This window comes from Lichenostomus cassidix, chromosome 4A (genome assembly GCF_008360975.1).
Source record: "Lichenostomus cassidix isolate B80296 chromosome 4A, HeHo_3.0, whole genome shotgun sequence".
NCBI classification, from domain to species: Eukaryota; Metazoa; Chordata; class Aves; order Passeriformes; family Meliphagidae; genus Lichenostomus; species Lichenostomus cassidix.
Window position 1 is genome coordinate 8,644,997 of NC_139485.1, and position 15,153 is coordinate 8,660,149.

The window sequence follows — 15,153 nt, forward strand, 5'->3', positions numbered from 1 at the left end:
TTCAAAATGCTGTAATCTCCAGATACTGTACTGTTATTGACATTTTCTTTGAACAGAGTATTTGAAGGAAGACAGATTTATTTGGGCAGGGGTGAGGATGGTGGGAACCTGTGGGGTACAGGTAGGATGATTTCAGAAGTAAAACAGTGAAAATCAGAAGAGGTGTCTGGCTCCCTGTGACCAGCTATGAACTCCTGGGGCTGTGAGCTGCTCTTGGCTGCTATTTCATGGTTCAGTGGCTTGAAACACTGGCTTTCTGGGGTTCAGAAACAGTGGCTTTCTGGGGTTCAGAAAGCCAGGATGGCTGAACTGAAAAAGCTGGGACTCTCCTTTTTTTCTGTGCCTGGTACACAGGAAAAGTGTTTGTAAGAGCTGTGAGACTGGAAAACAACATAAATTTCAGTCAGCTGCCCCTGGTATGAGGATAAATTCTGGAAACATAGTGTTTCTGAAGCAAGATAATTTCTATTAAATGTTCCTTGTAGAAGGAAAAATGTCAATTTACCCTGAATATGAGCTAAACAATTTCAACAATGTCAATATTTCAGGCCAATTGAAATTCTAAGTTTTGACCAGATTGACTTTGCATCTTTTTTTTTCTACTTTGATCTTTTGCCCACAATAAAAGCTGCTTTTCAGGGCAACATGAGACCATGCCAAACACTGTGTTATGTGAAGTAGCAATACTTTTTGGATGTGTGCCACTTCCATGCATATGTCATCTAGAAACTGCCTGCCTGGAAAACAGCAAATGCAATAAGGAACAGTATGACTTGGATAAAATAAATCAAGAACAGAGTAGGTGACCTCTCTGAATTGTATTTCATACATTTCCATATGACGAGTAGATGGAAATCCAAGAAGTGGCAGAAGTTATGGCAGAGTGGATGAAGAGTGGGAAGAAGAAGAGAGAAAAACTTTCTGGACTTTAATAAAGAAAAGTAGAAGAAAAGGAAAAAAAAAAAACCAAAGGCAAAAAGATACAGAACTTTGGATTGCTAAAGCATTTGGTGATGATGAACCTGGAAGGCAGAATGGAAAGAAACCATGCCAAAAGCAAAATAGTGCAAGTCTTTGTTCTGCACTATAAACTCATTGGATTGTATTGGCACAAAGTGAATGAAATTGTGTAGAGAAATGCAAGGTGGTGTTTGCTGACCCTGGGAATTCATGAGCCACCCTACAGAGAGAGGTGAGTTAGGCCAGGCAAGCCTGGGAAAACTTTGTTGTGCTCATTCTTTGCAGCATCCCCCAAATGGGGACAGCACAGCAGAGCAACCAGTGGTGCCAGGGAGGTGTCCTGGGCTGCACTGCCCAAGGGCTGTTCGAGCAGCACAGGAGGGGTGTCAGCACTGCCCTCCTCTGCCACAGGTCAGGTCATCCCTGAGGGGTTCTGTCCAGTTCTGTCCTGAGCTGGGAACATGTGAAAATCAAAGTTCTAACTGGTTAAAAGGCACAGCCAGCCTTGCTTTTGTGCAGACACACCAGTTCTTCCCTGCATGGCTTGTTTCTGCCTTCCCATGGGCATGGAGAGCTTTTAAAGTGAGAAATGCAAAAATAAGATACATGACAAATACTAGAGGCTACTGACTGCTACGAACTTTGCCTGAGGGAGATTTCCACAGGGCTTGCCAGGAGAGGTCTGCCTCCAGCTGCTCGCATTGGCAACATTTTAGTCTTGCCTGCAATGAGCTACAAAGCATCTGGGGTAAGTGGAGCAGTGGGACAGCACTCCCAGTGATGAATATATCAGTGTGGGTGCGTCTGGCTGTCACTCTGTAATGGTTCCTGCTTCAGCCTGAGGTCTTGTTTGTGTGTAGCTTCAAAGGGCTGCTTTTGTGCATTGCTGCAGCTTTAGCAGCAAACTGCCTGCCCTCCAGACCAGGCTGAGGAGCACCTCAGAACCAGTCATGGCAGGACATCAAAATGCTTGAGGTAACTCATGTCCCTGTACACATTTCTTATATTTGTATTTCTGTTCTAGCTTCTAGCTAGAAGAGGCTCAATTTAGCAAGTGTGATAATGAATGCAAAGATTAGTTTCCCAACTGTGAGCAAAACAATTGTACACTCAATCTGAGAGGTTTAGTCAGAGCTCTATATGCTAACTGATTTGTATTAATATCACATTCAATCCTGGAGTCAGCAAACTATGAGCCCAGCCCCTTATTTTTATGTACAGCCAGGAACAGAGGAGTAGAGAATGGTCTTCATACAAACAAGAAGATAAAGAGATTGCCATGGTGAGAAAATGCTGCAGGAGCTGGAATGGCTGTGTCATTGAAGCCAGCATTGATCTAACCCTTTTTATTTTTTTTTCTAAAGGACTAACTGAAAGTGAGTTGCAAAAGAAAATCAATTCCGAGAATCATTAGGGTTGGAAGGAACCTCTCCTGGGTCGCACAGTCCATCACTCCTATGATTGTTCCTAAACCAGCTCTAACAACTGGGTATCTACTCCTGTTTTTTATGATGGCTCTACATTTTTCTTTGGCTGCTTGCAACAATAACATTAAAACAAACATTCTTTAAAAAAAGAAACATTGCAAAGCAAGCCCTTGGGTACGTTTTAGCTGACAGATAATCTTCAAGGCTCATTTACTTTAAAAAAGTTACAGTACTCAGATGTCAATGTGTATTCATCTTTGTGGGTGCCAGGAAAATTAGAAGTATTACTGCCTCTTTTTGTTGTTGTGAGTGGGTCTCTTTCAGGCTCTTGTAACAAACTCCTGAGTTTGTCTAAATGTCTAAATGTCCAGTGCTCTTGAAAGAATTAAAAAGCAGTTGTTTTTGGTTCTTGTCAAGGACAGGGAAACCTTGCTTTGAGTCAGAACTGCAGGCTCATAGAAGAAAATTTCACTAACATGGAGGGGATGGTGTCATTAGTCTTGTTTTGTGTGAGATCCAGTTGAAACCTTGCAGAAGATGCAGGGTAACTCTTGTAGCATAATGTCACTCTGACCTCCTGGGCTGCTTGGTGCTCTCTGCTGTGTGTTCCAGCAGCTTTTCTCACCTGAACAGTATTTTGTTTTGTGTTGGGAAAGGCAGTTGGCAAATCATCCTAAAATGCCTTCACAGTGCAGGATAGGAAGATGGTTTTTTTGGAAGCTTGGATCAGGGAAGCCACCTGTTGAGCTTTTGCCTTCCTGGTGTTGTGTGCTTTACTTCCAGTGCCATGCAGGCACCTGGGCAGAGGTTTGTGGGTTTGGTGTGTTACAGATAAGAATCACAGAATCCTGGAATGGTTTGGGTTGAAAGGCACCTTAGGGACCATCTACTGCCAGTCCTCTTGCCATGGCAGGGATGCCACCCCTAGACCAGATTGACCAGGGGTTGACCCATCCAACCTGACCTTGAACACTTCCAGCAGGGATTGGCATCCACAGCTTCTCCAAGCAACTTGTTCCTCTGCCTCACTGCCTGATAGTGAGGATAACAACCACCACCACGTCAGCTCTCTAAAAAGAGCTTATTGGGCTGTCTGTGTCCATTGGTGTAGGAATTACATTCTTGTGGGGGTAGCAAGTCAGGGAGAGTGGAAATTTTTCCATCTTGGACTTCACCATTTTAGGGCAATGAAAGAATGAATCCAGTGAGGACTTTGGGGGACATGGTGTGAGCACTGCTCTGAGCACTGCAAATTCATCCCTTTACTTCTCACCAGATATTTCCAAAGATAGAACATAAAATAATTCAGTAATAACCTAATGCTTTGCCCTTATCTGGCATCTCACACTTTTATGATTTAGAAAAGAGGCAGTTAAATTATAATATCAAGAAAGCTCCAGCATAACGCTTTACTTTAGTTGCATAATTTTGCAACAGCAATTACCTCAGCTACAAATTTAATTTAAAAACTCTTTGAAAGCACAGTCTCTCTTATCATAAAATATACTTGAAATCAATGAAGGATGATTTCATTCCAAGTCTGAAGATACTATTTAATAGCCAGGAAAGAAACCTCCACACAGACACACGCTCTTACTTGTTAATAAATTCTGCTGTGGCAATTACAAATTTTGACTTCCACAAATTCGTTTACTCGTGGCAAAACATGAGTTATAAACAATATTTGCCAACTTAATGCAGTTGCATTCTTGCACCTAGCTAGAAAATAGACAGGAACTCTTGAAAATGATCCTAATCATGATGCTATTAAGTAAAATTCAGAGAACATACTCTGATAAACATCACAGTGACTGCCTACTATTATCTTATATTTTCCTTCATGATTCATGGTATCTTAGCAACCATATAGGCCTGATAACCTCTAATGGCTCCAAAAATGATGCACTTGGAATCTATCACTTAAGGCCTGGTGCTCGAGTAATGACACTCTTTTCTTTGATGGCAGATCTCAAGTCAAATAAATACACAGGGACTGGAGCAGCTTTCTTTGTTTGGATATTAATATTTTGTGTGGTTATTCAGACTGAGCAAGGAAAGGACTCTGTAATCCAGGCTTAATCAGTATAGATTTTTGGATAGACATACATACCTTAATTAACTATATGGATTCAAAAGAATGTCAGAAGAGCAGTGGGTTATTGACTGTCAGAGAGTGGTGTTTGTGTGCTACCTGGGGGCATGAAAAGGGCAGTCTCTTATCAGAACGAGGGAAAATGTACAGGTTTAGCAACAGTGCCTGAAAATGTGGTGTTGCTGGGCTGGCTGTGGAGCTGCTGTCTGCCTGGTCACTCCTGATGAGTCCTGGGACACTCTGGAGCTGTTGAGCAGTGGGAGGTAATGCATTGGTGTATCAGTGTCCCTGTGCCATCACAAGCACAGGCTGGACACAAACAGTGGGAGGCAAGGTGGCTTTGTCAACGTGATTCAAATTTCTGCCAGGAATTACTTGTTCTTAAAATAGGAGAATTTTGAGTTAGGTAGGATTTGTTCCTGTTTTCTTCTGCATTTTTGTATTTGTAGACATATGTACTATTGCATTAATTCAATTAGAGCTAAACAAAAAAGTCTTTCTGCCTTGGACTCCAGACAGGGGATCTCTGTTTCAGGGTCTGGACAAGGACTCAGATGTGAGGAGAGGCTTGTGGCTGCCCAGCTCTGTGGAGACCACAGCAGCCAGCTTTGTGTGCTTGTCACAGCACAGGTGTCAGCACAAGAGGACTCCAGGAGCTAGATGAATGAAATCATCTCTGTCCTGCCTGGAAAGGGCACTGGTGAGGGTTTGAGCACTGGATATACATTTGCAAAGGGTGGGATTCCCAGCCTGGGGTATATCTAAACCCAAGAGTTCACTAAAGATGTTTTCATGTTGTGGCTCTCTAAGCTGAGAGAGAAGTTCTCACTGCTGGGTGGGAGTACTGCTGAGCTGAATCTGAATTGCCACTTTCAGGAGAAACTGGAGCTGCAGACATGCACAAAGTAAGTCACAGGTTATCAGTGCTGTGCCAGCACTGCCAGGGAACACCAGCACCTCTGTCAAACACCAACAGCTTGAGAAATTGCAGCAGAAATCTCCAAGTCTGGGAAACAGAAGCCATTGTGTTTTGGAGCAGCTTTCTGTTACTATGATGAAAATTATCCAAATAAAAACTGCAGAATCAGAGGTATTGTCAAGCTTCAGAACAGGGAATGGAATGTCAATGACACTTACTGACTGTACTGGTATAATTCCATCAGATGCTGAGCAGACAACATTTACATTTAAAAATACAAGTAATCAATGTATGTTAATGTATGCCCTTCATGCATTCTGCACTGAAGCATTTTACCAGACGCTTTAAAGTGCCTTGCTCTTGCAGGCAAAAAATCCTTTCAGAAACATACCAGCAACAAAAGGTTTCTCAGGTTTGGGAAAGGAAAAAAAAAAAACCCACAGGTTTTTTCAAAATACTTTCTATGCCAGGTCCTGTCATCTGCATAGCACTAATACAATGTCTGTGTGGTGGAAACTTTAACTTTGCACTTAAAGATGCTTTATTTTCTTTCTGTAAGGTGTATATTGACAGTGCATGTATAGAACAAGGCCCAGGGGTGGCACAGGGTTCCTAAGGAAAGTTGTGCCTCTGCTTGCCTTTAAGCCTTGCAATGTTACCACTTTGCAAATATGATGATTGAAATGCTGATGAAGAATTCACTACCATAATTCCAAATTAAAGCGACACCTGCCATGATCCTGTTAGTAAAATCTGACATATGTCTGTGTTACTTTCAGATACGTGGGCAAACAATTACATGGAGCAGGAGGAGGCAGGGTGTGAATTTGGGAGAACTCAGAGCAGCTGTTTGTGTGCAGGTTTTTACCTCGCTGTGAGTGCAAAGTAAAAGGAGAGCACTGAAAGAATTGCTCTAGGAAAGATGCATCAGCAATGTCCCCCCAGGGTGGGCTGGGGCAGCAGCTTGCTCCTGGGGATGGTGTGGAGGTCTCTCATCTGTTCATGTCATAACTTAGGCTGTAGCATCTCCGTGAGCCATCATTCTGTAAGAACTACTAAACCCAAAATCCTGTCAATGTATGATATGAAACAAATGGCTGCAGGCTTTGTTTGAGTTTGTTGTTGTCTCCAAATGACTGCCTGTATCTCAGTTGGTTTCATCCCTTCCAGAGCTTATCAGCACATCCATAGTTGATAGTCCCATGTTCTGCCTTGGGTAGAAACACACAGACCCTCTCAGGAAAGGAATCATTGGGAACTTGAACCTGAGGCCAAAACTTCCTGTGTTACAAATCACGGGCAGCAGGATCTGTGGCTGCTGATCCCAGCTAACACAGTGCTCAGCTGTTCCCTGGCCAGCGACAATAACTTCTTGTTTACATCCCAGTCCGTGTGCAAAAGAACTGAATTATCTCAGTTTGGGTTTTTATTTTTTAAAAAAATTCCCTAAAGATAAACTTTTATCTCTTTTTTACACTAGATAAAATTTTCCCCCACAGTTTGATCAGCTCCAGTAGAGCCTTAACAGCCCTGCAAATGGATGCTAAGGCTTGTTTAGAAAATCTCACAAAAATGCTCTAAGTGGGTCCATGACAGACTTTGACTTCACCCTTCATGACTGGAATTGGAGAGTTTATACACTCTGGTGAGATGTCCTGCTGTTTTATTCTCAGCAACTCTGCTGACAAAAACACCTCTGCTGAGCAGTTATGTATTGACAGCCAGAGAATGTTTCAGATTGTACATGAAAGAAGCCTAATTTCTCACATGATTCCTGGAATATTTGAGCTATCATGCAATTATGATTTAAAGTTTGGAGACTACATTACAGGATGCCTTTAAAAAAAACCCAGAAACCAGGCATACTGTCAAAAAATTCATCAGCAGCTCCTTCTGTGTAACATACTTTAACGGAGATAAGAGAAAAAATATCAAAACCAAATAAAGAATCCTTAGATACAACAGCCATTTAAGATCTAATTTAGCTTTTCTCCTATGTTTCCTTTCCTGTAAACCACTCTTCTCATGTTTTCTTCCAGTAAATGAGATGTGCATAATTCAGTCTTATTAGAGAATTGATCCCTTTCAGGAAAAAACAAAATTCTTCTGAATGTTAGGGGAGCAAAAACCCAATTGTACTAATTTCATAATAGTTTGTCTCACATAATACTTTGTCTCACATTCCCAGCTTTCTCTCTGCCTCTAGGATGTGCTGAGATAAACTGATAGGAACATGGATCACAGCAGATTTCTAATAGTTTCCTGAATGCAATGCATCCACATGTACATTTTTCTGTGCTCTAGGTGCAAATCCCTTATTTAAAAGCTCCACATCCCCAGTTTTTCATTTCTAACTAAATAATTTGGGGTACTATTCCCCTCTTTCTTGCACTGGTATATATTTGGAATAGCTTTCTTCAAACAAATAGTATTATGTTGGAAACTATTATGTTGACAAGAGCAGAAATAGTTCAGAGATTGTGTTTTATGATATGTTATATTTTATGTTTTTTATTTGTGCTGCTGCTGAGATACACATTTGCTTTTATTGTGACTCTTGGTTGAAGTCACTGCAATAGGTACCAGGGGTGCTGGGAAACTACACTAATTAAAACTGGCTTTTTAAAAAATGGGATTCAGAGAGCAAGCTGTCCTTGATGATTAAAATAGTGAATGATGGCACAAATTAGTTTGAGACCCATTAGGGAGTTTCTTCCGGGATATTGTGTTGTCTATGTTTTTTTTGTTTGGTTTTTTGGGGTTTTTTTTAGCTAGCTGGTTTTTTGTTTGTTGGGCCTCCTTTCTCTTCAGCTTTGGAAATCGCCTTTTCTGAATATTTCATCCTTAGCAAAAAAATGGGATTGACCACTGCAGGTGATTCAATAAGTTACCTGGTAATTGCCACCAATTTATCTTTTTCCTTCTTTTACCAGAAAGAAAATATCATCCAGGAAATTTCTGCCTGGTTGTGTGTGTTTCTGTGACAATTAATTTCTTTATGAGTAGAGAGAAGAATTATGATAAAAAATATTTAGAATTGGGTTATTTCTTCTTCCTTCTTGTTAAAAGTGTTTTATGGTATCACATGCTCAGTTTGAGCTTTCCTTGTCACTCTGGCCCATTGCTGGAGATTTCAAACCCATCTTGTTTTTACATGGCTTGATTTTGCAAGACTGCTGAAATGATCTGGGCTAAAAAGAAAAGAGAAATCAAAACCCAACCCATCAAAAATTCTAAGATTTTTAATTTTTATTTTGAGTTATTCTTAATTTATTTGCTGATGTGCAATTCTGACATCACTTTGGGATGCTGACTTTTCTTCATTCTTGCCATTAACACACACACTTGACCAAAAATATGATGTCACTACGAGAAATGGCCTGGATGGGTGAAGCTGCCATTGGTGCTCTTGGCTCTCCTGCTTGAAGGGGGCACCTGCTAATTAACTCTTCTTAATTTGTGTGGATTTGGTGAGTACAGTCAGAACACTTAAGTGGCTTAAATGTGACCTTATTTTTAGCTGTGCCCCTGAGGTCTCACTGTGGGCTGCTGGGGCCATCAAGGAGCTGGCAAGTGTGTGTGGCAATGGCTGACTCTAGGGGCACATATTTATTTTTTGCTCTTATTTGCAGCAATTTCCCCGTATTTACTCTCACTAGAAAAATATTTTAAAAAATGATGCAATGTAAAAGACACAGCATTTAATTTCTCGTCCTCTTAGTCCTCAAACAATAGCATTTTTTAGTGCTGTTTCTATGTAAATGGTTACCAAGTGAATAACTACTCTCATAAATAGTCACAGGCAGAAATTGCTTTCACTGCATATGCTAATAGATAGTGGGTCTTATTAGTAGGGCTTATTAATTGGTTTGGTGTCTTAATTAAATTGGTGTGCCAGTGAGTGGAGAAATAAATCCTTGTTAGGCCAATGGATTCCTTGTTATATATCCTAGTATATTTTTATGTCCAGAAAACTTCAGAAACAGTGATTGAGGCTTCAAAATTGCTGAGACATTTCTCAGAGACTATATAAAAGGATTTCCAGAGGGAAAGAAAGAAATAAAATTGGTTTCAAATTTGGTTGATCACTCTTTCCCAGCCTTACACATAAATAACACATTTCAGTCATCCCTGACAAGAGGGCCCAACTTGCCCCTTCAGCATCCTTGTGTTTCCTGGGCTGTTTTAGGTGTGGGGGAAACACAGGGAGCACATTTGAGCTGTGTGTCACTGGAAGAAGGTGGTGAGTTGCCAGTGTTAGCTGTAAGTGTGCTGTGATTTTTGGGCATTCCCAAGCAACATTACATTCCTGTGGAAAATATTACAATAGTTTCATGCTGATGGTAACTTCTCTGGAAAAAAAAGCCCTGTTATTTATGTGTCTGATACTACATATTCTTCCTGTAAATTAAGATGTCGCTTGTGTCTGGAGTTATCTGCATCTCTGATAAGTTGGTTTTGACATATAATTCTCTATTTTTTTCTTTCTCTCTTCCCCTCCTTTAAAAAAATATGCAAAATGTGCAGTTTTACTGCAGTGTAAGCCAAAAGTATAATTCATGTTGCACACATATAATTTGATTTCAAAAGATTATCTCTAGTACTGGCAGAACATCAGTGAGCCAGTTCTGCAGTGAGGTACAAAAATCATACACTAAAATCATCTGGGGTGTTTGGGTAAAGTCAGCACCCATGTTTTAATGCCAGGTCTTGTTTGTTTCTCTTTTTATTATTTTGTTTTTGCTTTTTTAATGTGAATAAATAGCATTTTACACTTAACCTTCATTGTGTGATCTGGTGGTGAAAACCTCTCTTGACCTTGGTGATGGGGTACATGGGATCATTTAACTCCTGTGCTGCTGCACCCAGGACCTTTCAGACACACAGGAGAGGACACTGAAGGCAGAATACAATACTGAAAATGAAGGGTTGTTGTGTTCTTGTTGTGACTGTATAATGGTGGCACAGTCTGTGTGATAAAAGCTTTACACTCTCACTCAGGTCTTTGTTAACTGCTTGTTCCTATGTGAGGATGCAACTCCAAACACATAAAGGAGTTGAGTTTCTCACCAAAGACTCAATGAGATATACAGACTGGGTAACTCATAGACTGCAACAGATTCCTGATTAAAATGGAGTGTTGGGATCCTAATGGATATGAAATTCTGTCTCTTTCACTCTCTGCCATTCACTTCATGTTGGAGTTTGAAAGAAATCTTATTTGTCGGTTTTTGAGTCTGAGACTTGCAGCTGTAGCAAAACATTTGGATAGAAAACCTATTTTCTAAAATTTACTTAGGGTAAAATGGCCTTTTTTATTGTTTACTTCCCGCATTTCAAATAACTTCTGTTAAATCCCAGCTTGTGCACCTGTGTTCCTCCAGAAAACTGTCTCTTCAAATTCTCCAGACTGATTTGTCGTTTTCTTACATGCCAGACCCAGTTGTATCTCCTACTGCATTAAATGGCTGACATAATGTAATGCCTCATGACAGATGCAGCTGCACATCACCGCGGCTGAGGAGCCAGGAGGGGAGCAGAGGCTCAGGTCTGGGGAAGGCTCGAGATCTCCCGTGAACAAGCTGGGCTCACAAGATTTTGAGTCTGGCTGGCAGATGTGTTGGTTATCTTTTTTATTGGCTTTTTTTTTGTAAGTATGACAGAAGGTCACAGTCAGGGGAAGGCTGAGTGAGAGGAGTCTTTCTGCTTTCTTTTCCCCCCATCTGTATGCCTATCTGCCTCATATCTCAGCTTCCTACTGTGCAGGGTTGGACAGAAGGTCTCCTTGAAATTGGCTCTGTGTGTTCACCACAAGCAGTCTTAAAAATTAATTCAAAGTCTCTCTTGGCCCTTACTATCCTGATTTAATAAAATCAAAGAGCAACTAGTAGTCCTGTCAGATGGGAAGTTTATACAGAAATGTTGTTCTCGATAAAAAGTTTTACATCCAAAATTCTGTCTCTTTACACGTTTGGGCCTTGTGCTTTAAAAACTGAGCAGTGAAGTGGCAGCTCATCTTTATAATCTGGTCTGATTTTGCTGCTCACTAGAAGAGTTAGAGATTCCTCTGAGCGTTTAGTTTGGTAGGGTTGCCTTATCAAATATGGGGTCTTCAATGGAAGAAACATTCTTTACAAAAACATTGGTATTCCTTTAAATACTCCATGTGTTTACAGTATCACTGTCTCTTTATAAGTTGGTCCATGGATTAATTCCTTCTCAGTGAACAGCTCTTTAGTTCTGCTCGTGCCTTAAGAATTTCAATTTTCTCCCTTTGGACCTAGTGGTTGTAGAAAGCACCTAGCAAAAAATTGCCTTTTTAAACATTTTGAGCCAAATACTGAAAAACACAGCCTGTGTCACTGTTTGCATTGCTATTGTTCTGTCTTCTGCATCATGAGTAAAACAAGGGGCAGAAGATGTGTGTCTTCACAAATTTAGAAATGCATATGCCTGTGACACCTTTCATAGTCTGTTTGCTAAATCCTAAAGTTGCCATAATTGGCAGGTGGATTCCTCTCCTTCTGGGTTTATTTGGCATCTGTGCCTCAGACAGCACTGAGCCCCTGCCAGGCCAAGCCGAGCAGGACTTTGCTGTGCCATGTTCTGCATGAGTCAGCGTGAGCTTTTCCAAGCTGAGCAATTCAGTGCAATCCATCCCTTGCCACTGGGTTTTGCTGAAGCCCTCAGCACTTCAGTCTCAGCTAACGAGGGGCTCTGCATGGATTAGTCACAGCCCTGGGCAGCTCGAGGGCGTGGGGCTCATGATGGCTGCAGGGGGACTGAGATCTTCTCTTGCACTCCAGGTTGGTTTAATTTTTTCAACCTGCATGAAAACGATGGTGTTTTAGCACTGTGTGGAATGGGCCTGCCCTTTCTGGGTAAAAATTGGCTAAAGGAAGACTGTGGGTAGTAATAATAAGTGCTGCTGGTGGAGGGAAATAGAAAACTCAGTTATGACCTCCAGTTGGCAGGCTTAGGATTGAGGGTTTGGCTGCCTGTTTAATAACTTCTTTGCTTTAGGGGATAACATAGAAAGCATCTGTTGTTGAATTGAATAAGCTGTTGCATTTTAGGAGAAAACCTTGCCAAAATTTTCTCAAGGATCTCAGTGGCTGTCACTGCCTGCTGAGTACCTCACCTGGCTGCTGTGCACAGTGCCACCAGGAGCCCCACAGCCCCTTGTCCTGCAGTTCAGCACAACCCCTTCTTTGGCTGAGCAGTGAAAACCAGAGCAAAGCAAGCTGGGGAGAACAGAGCCATTTGTAGCCCTGAAACAGCCATGGCACTCATTTTCTGGCTTGACAAAAACTGGAACCTGTAGCCATGTAGCCTTTCCCCTGTTTATTGACAGTAAATAGCCCTTCTAAAATTGATGCATTCAGACAGAGTTGGAAGAAGAGCCTAAGTTCAAGGGTGGCTATTTGTCTTGTTCTCTAATTACTTTTTATTAAAGAAGTACATTTTAGATGTTATCAGTAGCTGTACCTGTGTATGGTATAGCAATGTCCAGGCAGCTCAGAGCTCATCCCTGTCTTTCCTGACCCTACAATTACCCTTCTGCTTCAGTTTCTTTTCCCTCCAACTTCATTCCAGTCTGTTCTTCATTCCATACATAAAGAAACTTTAATAGCTTGACATGCTAATGCTGACTTAGCTTTTGCCATTTCTCATCCTCGTTTGAATATGTAATGTCCCAGAATGATAATTGTTCTCCAGTTTTCATTTCTTACAGTGTTGTCTTTTCCTAATTTATGTCCCTCCTATTGCTGCACCAGTATTCCTCACTGGCTCCTAGTTTAGAAGACTGGCTATAATTGCTTTGATTTCAGAGCACATAAAGGACACCAATGTGCTCAGACATCTCTCCTCCTTCCCACCTGACTCACTCCAGGCATATAAACCGATTTACTTTTCTAGGAAGTTGCAAAGGCTTGGAGAGAAACTCACAGAACTCAGTTTGGCATGGCTAACAGGAAGCCCAGATAGACTTAGAAGGGTAGTTTAAGCTGAGCAACATATATTTGGGTTTGATTATGTTGTATTTCAAAACACATAGCTCCTTTATAGCTGAAAATTGTTTTGAGATTTGATTAGAGCTTTCAAGAGCCTCAAGTTTTTATTAGAGAAAAGAACTGAGAAAAAAATATTGTATATAACCTGCTTGGTTGATGTATCTGAGTGACATCTACAATAGTATCATAAATAGGTATTTGCTTGGGCTTTCTTCCTTTCATGTCTCAGATGCATTTCTTCTTTTGGATTTGATTTTCCTGCATTAAGTGGCACCGACTGTGTGACAGAGAGAAGAATGTTTTTGCAAACTGTCTTAAGCACTGCTCATCAGAGAGGTGGTCAGTCTCACACCTCTCTCTTCTTCTCTCCCAGTGGGGTCTAATTGCTGTAAAAACTAAATTAGTATCCTGAGTTCAGGACCACTAACTCAATAAATGCATTGATGTCAGCAAATGGCAGTCTTGCCTACCCTGCTGATATAAGTGATTATTCTCTTTTTGCTTAAATATGTTGTGCTGTGATTGCTTCCAGAGAACCCATTACGGCTGAGCCCTCACTTGTGCAAATACTGTAAACATCTTTAACTGCCAGCATATTGTTTTTCTCTTAGGTTTCCAAATCATGCAAGTGACAACCTATGTGCTGCAGTAACCTAGCTCAAGACTTGTCCTAGTTAAAATCTGAGCCTTAGGATGGAGCCAAAAAAGACAACCAAAATATTTGAAGACTTGAGAAGCACATGTGCATCACTGGAACAAGATGACACCCTGTAGCTTTCAACATCCATGTTTTTAATAACAACCTTATTTTTGTGTGTCATTGATGCTGGAGTATGTATTAATCTCTATCCACCTCTGAGCTGATAGCTGGATTGCAATAGTGTGCAGAGGCAAAGTAAGAGGCTGTCATTCTGATGAGGGAAACCAGCCACCATTTTGGGCTGAATCTATAGGAAAGTGTTTAAAGACACTACTAATTTTAGTTATGTAAAACCAAAGAGGTCTGTCTTAAAACACCAGAAGGAACACACATTGTCACCAGTTTTAAATAGGCCCACTCTTATTTACACATGTGCTTGTTTATCTGCAGCAATAGGCACAAATCAGTGGTTTGCATGCACAGTTTCTGTGTCTTATCCTCAGGATGGAATAAAACAGCCTTTCTCAGCCTTTCACATTGCAGCCAACAGATAAAATACTGGCTCCATTACACCTGCAAGGGCAGGAACAGACATCCTATTTCCTGAAGACAGCAGAACAAATGAATATTTTGGAAAATAGACTCCTTTGGCAACCTTCTGTGCTTTGCTGCAGATGTAGCTGGATGAGCAGAGTGCATCAGTACATGACTGGTGGGTACAGAGAAGTGCTCTGGAGACTTGGGCTGTGATGGAGAGCGAGAAGCTGCTGATGTTTGTCACAGAGCACTGTCACTGCACTCCTGCTCCCCTGTGAGTGCTGCTTAGTGGGGTGTTAAGCAAGGCTGGTGCTGAAGGTAAGAGTGTGCCAGTTTCTCATCTGGGCTCTTAGAATAAGCAATAAAGTCTCTTGTCTTATTTACCAGCACAGCATGTGTGTCTGCTTTAGCAGCAGCCTTTGCAGTGATGGGCAACAGCTGCAGGGTAAATATCCACAGTGAATCACTGCAGTCAGCTCCGCAGGGATGACATCTGGGAGCTTCTGGAGCTTCCCAGCCAGCAGAACCAGGTCTGCAGACATTTTTTGAGGATTTTGGACCGT